The sequence below is a fragment of the Triticum aestivum genome, chromosome 5B (genome assembly GCF_018294505.1).
Source record: "Triticum aestivum cultivar Chinese Spring chromosome 5B, IWGSC CS RefSeq v2.1, whole genome shotgun sequence".
Classification (NCBI taxonomy): domain Eukaryota; kingdom Viridiplantae; phylum Streptophyta; class Magnoliopsida; order Poales; family Poaceae; genus Triticum; species Triticum aestivum.
The window spans coordinates 230449595-230463565 of NC_057807.1; positions in this window are offsets into that span (position 1 = coordinate 230449595).

Below are 13971 nucleotides of genomic sequence, written 5' to 3' on the forward strand. Positions count from 1 at the left end.
CCGTTGATGCTCTGCTTTTACACGACGACAGACGTCGCAATTAGCAATATACTGAGCAATTTCCCTCTTCATCCTAGTCCACCAGAACCTCTGGCGTAGGTCCTGATACATCTTAGTACTACCGGGATGAATGGTGAGAGGAGATTCATGAGCTTCCTTAAGGATTAATCGCCTCAGGTTTCGCACTTTGGGAACCACTAGTCGATCCCCGAAGTATACTACCCCTTGATCATTAATGGAGAAGCAATTCGCAATTCCTTTCTGAATGTTTCTCTTGATGCGGGAGATTCCCGGATCTACCTTCTGTGCTTTGATAATCTGATCCGTAAGGGTAGGTTTTGCCACCAAAGTGGAAAGAAAACCTTGAGGTACAATGTGAAGGTTAAGCTTCCGAAATTCCTCATGGAGAAGCGGTTGACTTTGTTGTAACATCAGGTTGTTACAATAAGATTTACGACTTAGCGCATCAGCCATGACGTTGGCTTTCCCTGGGGTGTAGGTTATTCCTAAGTCGAAGTCTGTGATCAATTCAACCCAACGTCTCTGCCTGAGATTCAAATCCGGTTGGGTGAAAATGTACTTCAGGCTTTGGTGATCAGTGAATATTTCGCAACGATTACCGAGGAGGTAATGTCGCCAGGTCTTAAGTGCATAGACTACGGCTGCAAGCTCTAGATCATGAGTAGGATAATTCTCCTCATGTGGGTGCAATTGCCGTGAAGCGTAAGCAACTACGTGTCGATCTTGCATGAGAATGCAACCTAGTCCTTGTCGCGAGGCGTCGCAGTAGATAACAAAGTCCTTGGAGAAGTCTGGCGGTACCAGCACGGGAGCAGAGGTCAGGCGTCTTTTCAGTTCCTGAAAGCTGTGCTCACATTGTGGAGTCCATTCGAACTTCTTATCTTTCTTGAGGAGTTCGGTTAGAGGTTTAGCAACTTTGGAGAAGTTCTCGACAAAGCGACGACAATAGCTCGCTAAGCCTAGAAAACTCCGAACTTGCTTGACCGATTCAGGTGGAGTCCAATTAAGGACGGCTTGAACTCGCTCAGGGTTAACAGCAATACCTTTACCAGATATTACATGACCCAGATAGGTCACTTCTGACAACCAGAATTCACATTTAGAAAATTTGGCATAAAGGCGATGCTCTCGAAGTTTCTTCAACACTAGCCTTAGATGTTCGGCATGTTCTTCCTCGTTCTTGGAGTAGATGAGTATATCATCGAGATAAACTACGACGAATTTATCCAGATACTCCATGAAGATTGAGTTCATTAACCGAGAAAAGGTGGCTGGAGCGTTGGTTAGACCGAAGGACATGACGGTGTACTCGTATTGGCCATAACGAGTAACAAAGGCCGTTTTAGGAATGTCCCCGTTTCTGATTTTGATTTGATGGTAGCCCAACCTCAAATCCATCTTGGAGAAGACTGAGGATCCAGCGAGCTGATCATACAGATCGTTGATCCTGGGAAGTGGATATTTGTTCTTGATTGTGACCAAATTGACAGGTCGGTAATCTACAACCATCCGGTCCGTACCATCCTTCTTCTTGACGAATAGGACGGGGCAAGCCCACGGAGATGAACTAGGGCGGATGAAACCCTTGTTCAAGGATTCATCGAGTTGTTTCTTAAGCTCGGCTAGTTCTAGTGGTGCCATCTTATAAGGTCTTCTAGCAATCGGAACGGTTCCGGGGATGAGGTCGATTACGAACTCAACATCCCTGTCAGGTGGAACTCCTGGCAATTCCTCTGGAAAGACATCCGGGAAGTCACGGACTACCGGAATGTCCTCAAGGTCTGGCAAAGGGCTGGCGTTAAGAGAATATAATTGTCGCTTGGCTATTCGGGTCAAGACATTGACTATCTTCCCCGAAGGATGGGTGAGTTGAACGGTCCTAGAGAAGCAATCAATTTTGGCTTGATGAGCTGACATCCAGTCCATACCCAAGATGATATTAATATCTGAAGATTTAAGTGCTATCAAAGACGCGAGGAAAACAAGTCTGTCGACTTGGATTTCATTTCCATAACTTACCCTAGAGGTCTGCCATCTAGAACCAGGGGTAGAAATTTCCATAGTGGATGGCATGTCACAGAATGCAACGTTATGCAAACGAGCATAATTTTCGGATATAAAAGAATGAGAGGCTCCTGTATCGAAAAGAACAGATGCCGGGTGGCAATTTACAAGAAGCGTACCGAGAACGACGTTGGGATCCTCTTGAGCTTCTTCGGCAGAGATACAATTGACCTGGCCACGTGAAGCGGTGACCGGTCTGGCGTGAAATATTTTTCCTGTCGGCTTGCCACGGCCAACAGCTTTAGCAGATTGGTTGGGGTTGGTCTGAGGACACTCACGCATATAGTGACCAGATTCCCCACACTTGAAACAAGTCACGGAACTGGTACGTGGAGGAGCATTGTTAGTTGGACCCCCATAGGGCTTGGCTGGAGCAGACTGTTGAACAGGGCGAGTCGCCTGGAAAGATGGCCTCGGTGTGAACCTGGGTGGCAGGGCGGTGTTGGGTACCCACACGCGGCGCTTCTGAGGACCAGCACCGGATGAGGAACCCATATCACGGCCATGCTTGCGTGTTGCGTCATAGTCAGTCTGACCAGTTTCAGCACTGATGGCTTTGTTGACAAGTTTCTGAAAAGATGTGCACTCATGCAGACGGAGGTCGCGGCGAAGCTCAGGACTAAGGCCCTTACGGAACCTTGCTTGCTTCTTGGCGTCAGTAGAAACTTCCTCGGTTGCATATCGTGCGAGATTACCAAACTCCCTGCTATAAACATCCACAGAAAGTCGGCCTTGGTTGAAATTGCAGAATTCCTCACGTTTACGGTCCATGAGACCCTCCGGAATGTGATGTTCACGGAAAGCCTCGCTGAACTCAGCCCAAGTAGTGACATGGCCCGCTGGGCGCATAGCTCCATAATTCTCCCACCATAGACTGGCGGGGCCTTCAAGATGATATGCAGCAAAGGTGACCTTGTCAGCCTCCGCTACCAGCGCGGAACGCAGTTTGTGAGCGATACTGCGAAGCCAGTCATCAGCGTCGAGAGGCTCGACGGAGTGGTGGAACGTGGGTGGATGTAATTTGATAAAATCACTGAGTGACACCAAATTAGTCCTCTGATGGTGTGCTGTGTTCTGTTCAATACGCTCCAACAAACGGTTGGTCTCCCGCTTGTTTCTCTCAGCTTCCATCATAACCTCGGCTAGTGAAGGAGGATGAGGCAGATTTGCATCCCTGGCTTCACTGCCTTCGGCCTGCTCTTGAGGAGCAGGGTTAGTGCGCGTGTTGACCATCCTAGGTAAACAAGACAATGATTTAGTCAGGATGATAAAATTCCGACATAGGATACATAATGTAAGGAATAATTCGGAATGCAAGATGATCATCCGTATGACATGGTAGATACAGAAACTGCTTCTTTTATTCCATCGTCATACACACCATACAGGGTTTAGTACAAGACCAAACAAAGTACTAATACGGTGAAAAGAGGATTTCATCTCATCGGAGGCATCCCAAGCTCCTATACATTATTTTTCTACACCTCCGGAAGAGTACAAACTAGGTCATATCCCACGAGTCACGCGGGACGATAGAAGACACAGCTAGTGCAAACTAGTGATACTACCACTAACTCAGACCGATCCGTAGTAGTCCTCGTAGAAGTCACCTCCATAGCCTGGAAGCTCAACATGATCATCCGGAAACAGACGGTCTCGCGGAGCTTGTGGACCATAGGGGCTAGGATGAGGCCTTGGACCAACAGACGGTGGCCTGCGGGGACCGCGAGGTGGGGTGATGCCTCCTACATCACGCCAAACCATCATGTCCGGTAGAGCAGATCTCACAGGATAGAGATCGCGCATATCTGAATATCCAGCTTGCACCGCCGGTGCGAACCGAGTCAAAGTGGCCCAGTGATCAGCACGGGTATTGAAGAGCTCTAACCTCAAGGCCCGATTTTCACGGTCCTTATCCTCGAGCATCTCAGCAGTGGTGCGAGTCCGTGAATCCTCCTGAGTGGGGTCAGCATAAATAGCCTGGAGATACCCTTGTGCTCCCGGAAGTGATCCTGGCATATACCAGAAATCAGAGTCCCGAAATAAACCCGATCTGACTCGCATAATGGTCATCATAGAGTAGGCGGCGTCCTGCACAGCCATCTCAATAGTAAACCCGAGTCCATAGGAGCAGTGAAGAGGCTCGGTAGATCCAGGATAAGATGGAAATATCCTGACTGTGCAGAGATACTGGCTTTGGTTAAAGTCTCGGAATTGCTCTTCGACCGTGTACTCGGGATACCAGCGGTATCCAGCCTCAGTCATTACCCTGACCAACTTGGCAGTATGGCCGGGTACATCTAGACATCGAGTCAGGCGAACCACTTGATTGAGGTCGCGAGTGGCCATCTGAAAGCACAATCATAATGCAAGGGCATTAGAATTTCTAGCAAATTTTCGGCAGCATAACAGCTGTAAATGCTCAAAAAGGATTTTGAGACATTTGACAAAGGATTTCGTACACACTCAATATCATCATATCAAAGTTCTGAAACCATTCTAGCAACATAATGTGGTAGTAGAACTGAACTAGGCTTGTATCCATCACACTTATAAGGTACTACTGATTAGTAACACGTGATCCTGATAGAGAGAATAGATCCTAATTCCTTAACCCCCGGTGGAAGAATGGAATGACTCAGATCAGAATGTCATAAGATAAAGGAGTAAAAAGAGCCTTACGTTCCAACCCACAAACAATTCCCCTACATATAACTAAAGAATTTCTAGACTCAACATCGACCAGTTTGGCTTGGAGAACCTACAGGCAGTCCGGCTCTGATGCCAACGCTGTCAGGACCCTGACTCGATGTCACATCGATCTAGCCGGTAACACCTCATATCACTTTGCGGCCTCACGCACGGTATTCCCACGGGTGTCGCCTTACCTTTGCCCGGGACCGTTTGCGCCTTTTGGCTCACGTATATGATAGTGTCGCTAGCATCCATATGATAAGGAGCCCGGGCTGACATGACTAGTCGTAAACCCAAAGTGGCACAGACTTACAGGGACAGGCATCCATGACCCAGCTCCGAACGTGTCGGTCATCAGCAAATGGGTCCGGGCTGTAGCACTGGGCTAGCAGGACTCCGGTAAACCGGGCTGTAGCGGGCTAACAGGACTCCGGTACTCAAAGCGTGACATTTCCCCGAAGGGACAGACACAGGAACGAAGAAGGACACATGCCGGCCAGCCTGAGTGTTCCAGAGCAGTAGCAAGCTACCATGGCTCAGCGGTAACACTAGGAGACATTTCCCGGTAAGAGAGGCTACTAAAGATAAACAACTAGATAGTCAGATCCCACACATACCAAGCATTTCAATCATACACACAATATGCTCGATATGTGCAAATACAACGAAGCATCACAACATGACTCTACGACACAAGTACTTTATTTAAGGCTCAGGGAGCCATACATAACATACACAAAGGTACGGGTCTCACGACCCAACATACAAGTCATACAGTCATACAAACCAGCAGCGGAAGTACATTGTCTGAGTACAGACAACTAGTAAAATAAAAGGAGGCTTGGAAAGCCTAGCTATACTACGTGGTCCATCACAAGCTCAGGATCACCACCTGGGTCCTTAGCCTACTCGTTGATGTCAACGTCTACATAGAACCCATCAGAAGGGGTTGCAGCGTCTTCTGTAAAAATGTAGATTATAGCAACATGAGTACAAAGGTACTCAGCAAGACTTACATCAGATCCTACATACATGCATATTATCAAGAAGGGTTGGTGGAGTTATTGCAGCAAGCCAGCTTTGACTCTTGGCTAGACTATCCTACGATACTCCAACTTGAAATGGTTTTGCGCACACGAGTCCACTACTCACCACTTCAATACACTACCGAGGGTCCACCTCCGTCTTCCTACGGAAGGGCCATCCTCGGTACTCACACTTATCTTGAGGCTTTTAGTAGTTTCCATTTACTTGTCTATGAACTGTATCGGCAACCAAGTAGTCCTTTACCGCGGACGCGGCTATTCGAATAGATCATGTTAACCCTGCAGGGGTGTACTTCTTCATACACGCTCTCACCACTTACTGTCATTTACACGACATGTACTCGGCAACCTTCAAGCGGAAGCCCAACGTGGGTGTCGGCCACGACCTACCTAATCACCTAAGCCTCCAGTCCAGGTTTATCGCCTATTCAGGTTCCATCCGCAGGGAGTCCGGCCGAGGTTTCCCATACGGCCCCGAACGATGTGAACAGGGTTCCCGAGATACCTAACGGGTATTCGGTACACCCGGCCACGTACCTACCGCATCACAGCCCACCCCTACGGTCAGCGCTGTCCACGGCCTCCAGTAGGCTACAAACACCAGAAACTACTTGCAACTCCTGGACGGAGAACTAGGGTGAATAAGACGCCGAGAGGGTCCATTGGTTTCGGGCCCAATGCATGGTAGTAGCTGATTCTTAAATCACACATACAGATCTCAGTGCTTAAGGTCGGCTTCAATGAAACAACCCACCATGTACTCCTACATGGCCTCTCATCGATACCTTTACCAAATCGTGTTCACCACACCACTCTCATTACCGACATAATCATTTCACTCTAGCCCATCACCCAGATGAACCAGACCTGACACGACTCTAAGCATAGCAGGCATAGCAAGGTAGGAACAACACATACATATGGCTCAATCAACTCCTACACATGCTAGTGGGTTTCATCTAGTTACTGTGGCAATGACAGGTCATGCAGAGGAAAAGGGTTCAACTACCGTAGCACACAGCAGTTTGAAACGCATTGTCTTAATGCAGTAAAAGAGAGCAGGAGCGAGAACATGGGATTGTATCGATATGATCAAATGGTTGGTTGCTTGCCTGATGGTTCGATGCACGGATATGATTCTTCGTTAGGGTAATCACGGTACTCCTCGGGGGCAGAACCTGTCGCAAGGACATCGATACACAAGCATCACCAAACAATGTGCAACAATATGATGCATGCATGAAACATGGCAATATGAGTGTGTTGGGCTAATGCAACTAAAACCAGAAGGGTTTGAACAAATTTGAATCAAAGATTCAAATTTCAAACTCAAGCATGGCCTTTTAAAGTGCTTTTCCTTGTTCTGCTTGAAACATCAATTTAACTTGTTTGATCATGCATGAAAATAGTACAGATGGATAGATTGGATTTTTCTGATCATTTTTCATATATAATTTGTCCAAATTGGAGTTACAGAATAAAAGTTATGAATTTTTGAAGTTTAAATAATATTCTGGAATTTCCTGATTTAAATTAAATCCAGAAATTATAATTATTGCGCCACCATGACGTCAGCATGACGTCAGTGGTCAACTGCGGCTGTCTGGAGTCAAACCTGACGTGTGGGGGCCACACGTCAGTGACAGGGGGTTTAACAGGTTTAAATTAATCCTAATTCGGGATTAGTGGCACTGGGGCCCACTGGTCAGTGTCAGGGGTTAACTAACAGTGGTTAGCACTAATCCTAATTAGCTACAGGGCTGGGCCCACCTGTCAGGGACTCAGGGGGTGTCCTGCCGTGGTCAAAGTGGGTCAAACCCACCGGCGACGTGACGCCGGCGAGGCCCGAGACGGTGGCGCGACGCGGGATCGCGCTACAGGGCACGGGCAAGGCCGTGCTTGGGCTCGTTGGAGAGCCCTTGCTCCCGCGCATCGAACGGTGGCTGTGGCTGGGCCTGGGGTGGCCGGAGTCGACGGCGGCGAGCTCGGCTGCGGCCGCCGGAGTTCGGGTGCGGTCGGGATCGGTGTTGCAGAGGGTTTGGGGAGGCGTTAGTGTGTGCTGCGTGATCCTAGTGAGGTGTGGAGCACGATAGTGTGCTCGGTTGGGTGCTACGGTGACCGTGGCCACGACGGCGACATCGCCGGCGGCGTGGAGCTCTCGGCCAAGGTGGGGCTAGGGCCTAGAGGTCGAAAAAGACCAGGGGAGAAGGGGGAAACGATCCGGGGGCTCACTACGGAGCTGCAGGGATGGTTAGCGGGCTCGGGGACGCGCTGGAGACGACGAATTCGACGGCGACGATGGTCGGAGCCCGAAGAGGGGAACGGCGACGTGGCGGCGATGCAGGGCTTTCGGGGACCCGTGGAGCGGTGGGGAGGAAGAGGGGGTCGAGGCGGAGCTCCTGAGCTAGTCGGGGGAGCGAGGGGTGGCCGGAGACGGCTGCTATGGCGAACGGCGGCGACGGTGGTGTTCGGCCGTGTGAGAGAGAGAGCGAAGGAGAGGAGGGAAGAGCCGGGGGAGAGTGAGAGAGAGCAGGGGGGATCGGGACGGCCTGCGGGAGTCGTCCACGCGGCCAGGAGCTCGTCGGCAAGCAGGAGGTGGCCGCGCGGCCGTGCGCGTGCGAGCACGCAGCAGCTTCGGGGCGAGGGGAGGAAGACGACGGAGGGCTGCAGTGGTGGGCTGGGCCGCCTGCTGGCTGGGCCGGCCAGCTGGCTGGGCTGCACAGGGAGGAGCCCAGGTAAGCTTCTCCCTTTTAAATATTTCCTGTTTTTTAATTTCTGACATTTGTTTTGATTTAAATAAAATATTAAATCATTTTATTTCCTTATGCCAATTTTTGCAGGAGCTAGATATATTATTCCAGAGCTCCTTTAAAAATGGCATAATATTTGGACATATATTAATATATATAATTAATATATTTCCAATGCAAATATTTATGCATTAATTCCAAATGCCCAAAATAAATACCTATGAGCTCTTAAAAATATTGGTTTGATTTTTATCTCTGTCCAATATTTTTAGAGAGCAACATGAGCATTTTCTTGGACCCTTTTGGAGAAATTTTTATTTGGGTCATTTTCAAAAAGATTCTGAGGGTTTCACAGATCCCCATTTCAAGTTTCTGATGAAAGAGTAAACATGATGCAACACTCTAATGCATGGTTAACTAGGATGTGACACCGCCTGACGGGGTGCCCACTAGGGTCAGGGGCGCGCCTACCACCTGCCTCGTGGCCCCCTCGGGCACCGTCTCGCGTTGATTCTTCTTCCCAAATATCACAAATATTCCAAAAATATTCTTCATCCGTTTTTATCCTGTTTGGACTCCGTTTGATATGGGTTTTCTGCGAAACATAAAACCTGCAACAAACAGGAACTAGCACTGGGCACTGGATCAATATGTTAGTCCCAAAAATAGTATAAAAAGTTGCCAAAAGTATATGAAAGTTAAATAATATTGGCATGGAACAATCAAAAGCTATTGATACGACGAAGACGTATTAGCATCCCCAAGCTTAATTCCTGCTCGTCCTCGCATAGGTAAATGATAAAAAAGATAATTTTTGATGTGGAATGCTACCTAGCATAATCTTGATCATGTAATCTAATCATGGCATGAATATTAAGACACGGGTGATTCAAAGCAATAGTCTATCATTTGACATAAAAACAATAATACTTAGGGCATCCCAACAAACAATCATGTCTTTCAAAATATCATTGCTTCAGAACATTATCCCTACAAAATCATATAGTCTTGTATGCTCCCTTTTCTTAACACAAGGTACCCCTCATGCCCATCCCGGTGTCAGCCAAGCACTTGCTTCATACTTTTTAACGCACTTCAGCTTTTTCAACCTTCACGCAATACATGAGCGCAAGCCATGGATATAGCACTATAGGTGGAATAGAGTATGATGGTGGAGATTGTGTGAAGAAGACAAAAAGGAGAAAGTCTCACATCGACGTGGCTAATCAACGGGCTATGGAGATGCCCATCGATTGATGTCAATGCGAGGAGTAGGGATTACCATGCAACGGATGCACTAAGAGCTATAAGTGTATGAAAGCTCAAACTAAAACTAAGTGGGTGTGCATCCACCTTGCTTGCTCATGAAGACCTCGGGCATTTGAGGATGCCCACCATCGGAATATACAAGCCAAGTTCTATAATGAAAAATTCCCACTAGTATATGAAAGTGATAGCTCAAGAGACTCTCTATATGAAGAACATGGCGCTACTCTGAAGCACAAGTGTGGTAAAAGGATAGTAACATTACCCCTTCTCTCTTTTCCTCTCATTTTTTTATTTTCTCTTTTTTGGTGGGCTTCTTTGGCCTATTTTTTTGGGGCTTATTTGTCCTCTTTTATTTTTCATAAAGTCCAGAGTCTCATCCTGAGTTGTGGGGGAATCATAGTCTCCATCATCCTTTCCTCACTGGGGCAATGCTCTAATAATGATGATCATCACACTTTTATTTACTTACAACTCAATATTACAACTCGATATCTAGAACAAAGATATGACTCTATATGAATGCCTTTGGCGGTGTACCGGGGTGTGCAATGATCTAGGTAGCAATGACATCAAAAAACGGACAGGCCATGAAAACATCATGCTAGCTATCTTACAATCATGCAAAGCAATATGACAATGAATGCTCAAGTCATGTATATGATGATGATGGAAGTTGCATGGCAATATATCTCGGAATGGCTATGGAAATGCATGATAGGTAGGTATGGTGGCCGTTTTGAGGAAGATATAAGGAGGCTTATGTGTGACAGAGCATATCGTATCACGGGGTTTGGATGCACTGGCGAAGTTTGCACCAACTCTCTAGGTGAGAAAGGGCAATGCACAGTATCGAAGAGGCTAGCAATGGTGGAAGGGTGAGAGTGCGTATAATCCATGGACTCACATTATTCATAAAGAACTCATATACTTATTGCAAAATTTTATTAGCCCTCTAAGAAAAGTACTACTACGCATGCTCCTAGGGGGGGAGGTTGGTAGGAGTTAACCATCACGCGCCCCCGACCTTCATGCAAAGATAAACAATCAAAATACAATGCGCGCCAATTTGGTTACATAGTTAGGAGACCATACATGCATGCTTCGGGAATCACAAACCTTAACACCAATATCCTTACTAAACACAACCATTTACTAGAACCTCCCACATATTATCATCTATATATCGCAAAACTATTGCAAGTAATCAAACATATCATATTCAGTGTTCTACAAGTTTTATGTAGGATTTTATGACTAACCATGTGAATGACCAATTCATGTCATCTCTCTAAATAGATATAAGTGAAGCAAGAGAGTTTAATTATTTCTACAAAAGATATGCCCATTCTCTAACAATATAAGTGAAGCAAAAGAGCATTCTACAAATGACGGTTTTCTATGTGAAGAGAAACAGGCAATCCAAGCTTCAAAATATATAAGTGAAGCACATGAAGCATTCTATAAAGCCATACTCAAAAGATTTAAGTGAAGTGCAATGAGCATTCTATAAATCAACCAAGGACTATCTCATACCAGCATGGTGCATAAAAGAAAAGTGAAAACTAAATGCAAAAGATTCTCCAAGATTTGGACATATCGCATGAACGAAACGAATCCGAAAACATACCGATACTTGTTGAAGAAAGAGGGGATGCATTTTGGGGCATCCCCAAGCTTAGACGCTTGAGTATCCTTGAATATTTACTTGGGGTGCCTTGGGAATCCCCAAGCTTGAGCTCTTGCCTCTCCTCCTTTTCCTCATATCGAGGCCTTCTCGATCATCGAACACTTCATCCACACAAAACTGCAACAGAAAACTCGGTAAGATCCGTTAGTATAATAAAGCAAATCACTAGTCTAAGTACTGTTGCAAACCAATTCATATTTTTTTGAATTATGTCTACTGTAATTTAACTTTTCCATGGCTTAATCCACTGATAGAAATTGATAGTTTCATCAAAACAAGCAAACTATGCATCAAAAACAAAATCTGTCAAAAACAGAACAGTCTGTAGCAATCTAAATATTCACCATACTTATGGTACCCCAACAATTGTGCCAAAATTAGGAAAAATAAACAATTTATATATAAAGACAGTGCAAAAAATTTCAGAACCGGTTGACATTCTAGTAAAATATGTAAAATCGCGCACTACAGCCAAAGTTTCTGTCCTGCACCGCACAAACCAACAAGCATTGTGAACATCCTAAAGGCAAACCTTGGCACATTATTTTTATAATACAATGGAATTGTAAAAGGGTATAATTATTTTTGATGAAAAGTTTATGTAATTAAGATTCACAAAGTTTCCGCGAGCATGAACAAAGTTCAAGGAGCTCCCCACTTCAACAATGCTTGTCTTTCTCACTTTCACGTTCCTTTTTGAAAAGTTTTGGGTTCCCCTCTTTATTTTTTTGTTTTTAGACTATATAAAAGCACTCAACAGAAATAAATGACTCTCTAAAACTTCCGGGTTGTCTCCCTGGCAGCGATTTCTTTAAAGCCATTAAGCTAGGCATATAGTGCTCAAGTAATGGATCCACCCGGATCCTAAGGTATATCAAAGCCAATTTTAATTAACAATGATTCGTAATTTAGTAGTGAGCACAAAGTAACATATATCATGCCACAACAAAGTCTAACTCTCTTCCTATGCATCGACATGTCATAAAAGAACAATTCATGCACACATAGTAAAGGCCAATGCATAGTATAAACAGTTTCTTGCAATTCTATCGTGTTGGAAACATAGAGAGGTGGAGATATAGTTCCTCTCTCATAATAATTGCAAGTAGGAGCAGAAAGCACATGCATATCACATTCATCAAAATTATCATGTGCAATGGTAAAAGTCAACCCATCAATATAATCCTTAATAAGCACAAACTTCTCCGATATAGTGTAGTTGGGAGAATTCAAAAAGATAATAGGACTATAATGCGTGGGTGCAATAGCAACAATTTCATGTTTAACATAAGGAACTATAGCAAGTTCATCTCCATAAGCATAATTCATATTGGCATCTTGGCCGCAAGCATCATGAAAAAGGGATATTTCAAGATAATCAACGGGATCATAAAAATCATCATAGCAATCTTCCTTCGGTAAGCACGAAGGGAAATTAAACAGTGTATGAGTTGAAGAGTTACTCTCATTAGAAGGTGGGCATGGGTAGCTAATCCGCTCTTCCTCCTTTTGTTCTTCGCTCTCCTCATCATCTTTTTCATCCAATGAGCTCACAGTTTCATCAATTCCTTCTTCCATAGACTCCTAGAAAATATTAGTCTCTTCTTGGACAGCGGAGGAGTCCTCAATATATGGTTTAACATAGGCATTAGAAGCATAATTATCATAACAATATTTAAGTATGGCAAAAAAAATTAGATTTGTAAAGAGTAGCATCATAATTTCAATCAAAGAAGCAATTTCATAAGCACCCTTAAAAGCAACAAATTCTTCAATTTGTTGAACATCATGGTAATTATAAACACCCTTAGCATACGAAGATACGATTCCATTATCACTAAACTCACATTGTTAGGGAAGGTGTTTCTTAGGGTTTTCAGAACAACAAGTAAAATTATATATTTCACATAAATTCCAAGCATAGCATTGCAAATGATGAATTTGATCCAGTAAAAGTTTCCCTTTTTCGGATATGCGGTGTCGCACATAACAAGCATGCTCATCTAAAGATTTTCCCTCAACTAAGCTAGTTGGGGTTTCAACACGATCACAAAGGGATCGAAGATGATCCAAGTAAAAAGCTTCAGGAGCGTGATAGATTTTAAATGGTTCTTCAACCATTGGTGTAGTAGGTACAACTAATTTTTTTGGTATTTTGAGTTTCCTACCCATGACTAAAGATAGAAAATAACTAAGAACAGAAAATAAAAATTATTTAGAGATAAAGCAAACAAGCACACACGAGAATATTCACCCCACGCTATGACTCCCCGGCAATGGCGCCAGAAAAAGGTCTTGATAACCCACAAGTATAGGGGATCAATTGTAGCCTCTTTCGATAAGTAAGAGTGTCGAACCCAATGAGGAGCTAAATGTAGAACAAATATTCCCCCAAGTTCTATCGACCACCGATATAACTCTATGCATGCTTGATGTTCGC